This window comes from Marmota marmota, unplaced genomic scaffold (assembly GCF_001458135.2).
Source record: "Marmota marmota marmota unplaced genomic scaffold, marMar, whole genome shotgun sequence".
In the NCBI taxonomy this organism is placed as follows: Eukaryota; Metazoa; Chordata; class Mammalia; order Rodentia; family Sciuridae; genus Marmota; species Marmota marmota.
Window position 1 is genome coordinate 366,675 of NW_026000147.1, and position 6,000 is coordinate 372,674.

Consider the following 6,000-nt stretch of genomic DNA (forward strand, 5'->3'; position numbering starts at 1 on the left):
GGGGGGGGTCGTTTGTAGCTCCGAACCACCGGGGGCGGTTTACATAGCCGGGCTGGCAGGGGCCTGGGCAGGCAGCGGCTGTTTGAACGTTCACCACCAGGCTAGCAGCGGCCTTTCGGCGGCGGCCGGTGGGACTGGGCCCCTGCTCCTCGTGGCAGAGACAAACTGACACATCCAATAAACTTACTAATTCTCGGCAGGTCTCCTTTCAGCAGAATTTTGCTAGAAGTTTCTCAGCAGGTAGCATGTAGGTGTATTAATGGGTCTCTCTGATCCCGTTACTGTGGAGGTATTGAAAGTGCTGCTTCCTCGCCGGCCGCCGTGTTGGGTCCCGTATAAACGTATTAATGACCTTGACACTGTTGGAGATTTTAGGTCAGTTATTTTGTAAACTATTCTTTGGTTTGGGCTAATCTGGTGTTTCCTCCCTTTAGATTCAGTTTATGTTCTATGTTCTTCTCAGTGTGTCCTATCAGGTGACACATTATGGTAATTTGTCCCATTACAGGCAGTGTTAACTTTGAACACTTGTTTAGGCTATTTTATATGCTGTATTTCTCCACTTTGAAGTTAACTGTTATTTCCCTTGATAATTTATACATGTACTACAAGACTATATATATATATATATATATATATATATATATATAAAATCTTGTTTCATTGATCTTTTATCCATTATCATTCATTGATGATTCTTGCTTGAATCAATTATTCCTGCTATGGTTGCCCCTGATAACTTCTCTGTTTTCAACATTGTCCTTCTGTATTCATTAGTTGGCATTCTAAGGTAAGGAGCTGCCCTCCCTTCTACATTTGTTTTGATTAATATCACCTCATGGGTTTCTGTCTCATTTAATAGGCTCTAATATATTTTTCAGCTTATTTTAAAAAAACATTTTTTAGCTGTGGATGGACACAATATTATTATTTCTATTTATTTATTTAATATTTATTTTTTTAGTTTTAGTTGGACACAATACCTTTATTTTATTTATTTTTATGTGGTGCTGAGGATTGAACCTAGGGCTTCATACATGCTAGGCAAGCACTCTGTGCTGAGCCACAACCCCAGCCCTGAGCTTATTTTTTTTTTAATTTTTAAATTATTTCAGATTTATCCAGTGGGAATCCCTTCAGGCCAATTCCCTTGTCCTTTTTACAGGCCTCTATCATTTCCAAATACTTTCTTACTTTGTGACACAAAAAGATAATCCAATTACTTTTATACCTAATATTTTATAGTGCTATCTATACCATTTCTTTGGGGAAGTTTAGCATTGACTATTACTTAGGCCATACTGGTAATACAAAAGAAGCATTCAAACTTCCATTTATACAACACACTAAGTTAGTCCATCCAATTGAATGGATGTGCACAGCCCCTGACAATGCATGTGCCGCTCATCAACTTCTCTCTACTGTGTCTTCACACTTGCACTCCCACAAGAGGGGTTACAAGCCTACTAAGGGCTAGGGGACATCTTGGGAGAAGATGCAGGCTAGCCATCCCTTGGGAGGACTCTTACCCCTACACATTCTAGAGGCACACAGAGTCCCAGAATGCTCTATTGTTCAAACTTCTGTATTATGGAGGAAAACCTACAGAGACCTAAGATAACATAGCCAAAAAAACTCTATCAGGAAACTATATATAATGAAAAATATATAGAACCCTAAAGAGAAAAATAGAAGACCTTAGAAAATGGAAAGATCTACCTTGCTCATGGATAGGCAGAATTAATATTATTTAAATGACCATACTACCAAAAGCACTATACAGGTTCAATGCAATTCTGATCAAAATCCCAATGGCATTCCTCATAGAAAAGGCAATCATAAAATTCATCTGGAAAAATAAGAGACCCAGAATAGCTAAAGCAATTCTAAGCAGGAAGATTGAAATAGGTGGTATCGCTATACCAGACCTTAAACTATACTACAGAGAAATAGTAACAAAAACAGCAAGGTACTGGCACCAAAACAGGCTGGTAGACCAATGGTACAGAATAGAGGACACAGAGACTAACCCACAAAATTACAACTACCTTATATTAGACAAAGGTGCCAAAAGCATGCACTGGAGAAAGGATAGCATCTTCAACAAATGGTGCTGGGAAAACTGGACATCCATATGCAACAAAATGAAATTAAACCCCTCTCACCATGCACAAAAGTTAACTCAAAATGGATCAAAGATCTAGGGATTAAACCAGAGACTCTGCATCCGATAGAAGAAAAAGTAGGCCATAATCTCCATCATGTGGGGCAAGGCCCCAACTTTCTTAATAAGATGCCTATACCACAAGAATTAAAATCAAGAATCAACAAATGGGATGGATTCAAACTAAAAAGGTTTTCTCAGCAAAAGAAATAATATGTGAGTTGAACAGGGAGCTTACATCCTGGGAACAAATTTTTACCCCTCACACATCAGATAGAGCTCTAATCTGAACTCAACAATATAAGCACCAAAACAACAAAAAATCCAATCAATAAATGGGCCAAGGACCTGAACAGACACTTCTCAGAAGAGGATACACAATCTATCAACAAATATATGTAAAAATGCTCATCATCTCTAGCAATCAGAGAAATGCAAATTAAAACTGGGGAATGGAACCACAATTTGACCTTAGCTATTCCTCTTCTTGGATTATATCCAAAGGACCTAAAAACAGAATCTACAGGGATACAGCCACATCAATGTTTATAGCAGCACAATTCACAATAGCTAAACTGTGGAGCCAACCTAGATGTCCTTCAGTGGATGAATGGATAAAAAATACAGCATTTATACACAATGGAATATTACTCAGCCTGAGGCGGACAGCAGGGGTTTATATACAATTGAATACACAACCTGTTTCAATCCAGCATCATCTTAATGGCTCGCCTCTCAACCATTACTTCTGGCAAAATGCCAGGGGCCATTCCAACTCGGCTGTGGCTCTCAACAGAAAGGGATGGAGAAAGGGAATAGCATGTATGGAAGGAGACCCTCATCATTATACAAAATACATGTATGAAGATGTGAATTTGGTGTCAACATACCTTATATACAATCAGAGATATGATAAATTGTGGTATAAAGGTGTATTAAGAATTGTAAAGCAAAAAATAAAAATAAATAATAAGAGAAAATAAAACTAGTACCTAATATTAACTATCTTCCAGTCATTTTCTGTCACTCACATTCAACTTCTTAGCAGAGATATGCTGTACTTACATGTTTTGAGATTAGATATACTAACAAAAAATTAGGTTGTATTTATTCAAGAAAGAACTGGGAATCATTTTTCACTATAGGACATTGCTGGCCACTGAAGTTAAATCTCCATGGTTTATATCAGGAGCTTACTAGATTCTAGGGTAGGGGTTGGGGGTGATGAAAATCTGCAGACCCACAACTGAGTTGAAAGGGCTTCATCCACAGGTTGACAGATGTGGAGTATTTATTTTCCGAAGAGGAGAATCCTCATAGAAGTACAGGGCTTATGAACAAACATTTGTTTCCCTAGGATCCTCATAAATGCTCTGCATTTATGAAAACAGGTTATGAAAACACAATGGAAAATATAATCTGTGATTTAAAAAAAGTTGGGAAAGCTAATTAAAATGTATTATAGGTCCCACATTTTGTAGTCCTATAGCTTAATGATAGATGGCGGTGTAACTCCACCAATTTCACATCTACACCCAGTTTGATAATGTAACATATATTACCCTTGTTTTGACTTTGGTGCAACTAGAATTTTTTTTTTCTTAAATGTATTTGGAAGAAGAGTGAGAATAGACTGCAGAAAAGGACTCTGTTTATTCACTCATCTTCAGAAAACTGTAGTGGAAGTGAAAAATAGGAAACTGGTTAATAAACAGGCTCTTTGAAGTAACATAACTTTAAAGGTGGTATCTTTAGCAGGAAAAATATTTTTAAAAATGCAATCTTTCCGACATCTAACAAATGAGTTAAAATTTAGGTATAATTCATAAATCTACCTATAAGATGGCTCTAAAACAAAAAATGTAGTTGTTGTTAGACTCAAAGTTTTGGAAAAAAACATATAAGTATGTGAATATTGATATTATTATAATTATTTGTTATATTTTTATAACAAATAACTAAAAATCCATGTGGCTTATCTGACCAACATTTCTAGTGTGTCATTTGCATCACTTGCTTTTCTTCAAAATAGCTTTAGTTAGTTTTATTTGGTGTGGTTTATTTTGCACAAGATACTCTGGCAGATACAGTTGGTATCTAGCAAATACCAAACAAATTTATCTTTCCTTGGGATGGTAAGAGAGCAGTGTTTCAGATTTTGTTGATTGGTGGTTTCTCCATAAAGTAAACCAGAAATCAAATAAATATTTTTTTGTGAGGGAGCCTCGAGGTCTGCTTGCTGAAACTTCTCTAACCCAATTTATCTTTTCCTTGGAACCTCTTTAAATGCCTTTTGCAGATTCACATGATCCAAAGCAGACCAGAACTGTGGCTGTGAAATGGGTGGGAACTTCAAGGACAGGATTTGGCTTTTTGTCTCTCTCCTATAGGCAGCATTTCCTTTAAAGGTTGGCATGATCCAGTGAGCTGACGAGTGACTTGTGCAAAAGAAAATTATTCATTCATTGTTTGTCTTTTCAGCATTTTCCTCAGCTGCAGAAACCCAGTTTTCTTATTATTATACTTGAGCCTTTTTGGAGTCTTAGTAAAGAGTGCTAAACCCCTGCTGGCTCCAGCAGCTGAGGTGAAAAATTCTGCAGTGCTCCCAGCCATCCTGGGGCTGAGTGGTGGGTGAGTTCAAGGAATTGCAAATTAATATATTTTAGGACCACCCATCAACAAACTAGGTACCAAGGTGGCAGCCCCTGATAGCCAGCTGTGTCTGCAGTGTGGCCAGAAGTGGGGGCTGGAAGGGAGTCAATGGGACATGGGGAGCAAGTGCCAGCCTTGGCCTGGAGTTTCACTTCTGGGATCAGGGCCCAGCCCATTGGCTGTGGCAGAGGGGTCCAGCAAGGGCAATGGCTCCTGCAAGGCTTGGTATCACTACTCTCTGGTCATCTTCTTGTCAGGAAGGGTTGGTGGCCAGGGGAACCACAGCAGGGGAGGAAGAGACAAAGATGCCTGGGAAGAGTGCACAGCCAGTTCATGTAGATCAGCTCTCCTGATCTTTTGCACCTCTTGGTACTTGGAAAATAAAAGGAAAAAGGGGGCTTATGCAATTCCCTATATTATATTATTCAGGTGACTTAGTCCTCAAAGTCCTATTTCATTCAAATTGTTGGTTTTACATATTTTGGAGATTTGAGGGCCAGAGGATAGAAGAGAAAGGAGAAAAAGAGAAAAAGAAAAAAATACTCTTAGAGATTTGTTTCTTTCTCTTCTCATCCAGTAGGTGGAGTTGTCTTGTCCAGTAGCTGTCTCTACCCTCAGGAAGGTGTAGATAAACAGGGTGTGAAGACTGTATCTGGTGTGGAGCATCTGGAAGTGGAGAGTGCTGCCCATCAGTCCTAGCAGGGAGATAGCTCTTCACAGGTATTTTTTTGTGACCACTCTTCTGACTTGAGCCCCCGGTATTGTCTCTCTCTCTCTTGCCTGGAGACTTCCCAAATCCTGATCTCTCTGCTATGCTCCAGATTTTAGTCCCCTCCCCTTTCTTATGTATCAGGTCCCAACTGCAGGACCTGTCATCCCCAGGCTCACGCCAGGTGGGGGGTGCCCTGTTTGCACTGCCAACTGAGAGCTGTCCAACTGAGAGCTGATCTTGTGTTGGATGGCTACTGTTAGGAGTTAATGCTGTTGGGTGGGGGAAGGAATTGGAAATCAGGTACCTGCTCAAATAGCAATCTTATCTGATAGTCACACCCACCACAAAATTGTGAGAAAGGTTTTCCAAGACAGAGTCCATCGTCTTCCAGTGCCCGGGTATCTGGTGATGTGAGGGGAGCTGGGTGATGGCCTTGTGTTGTGGATGGGTAGCAGCTGAGTGACCTGTGTGG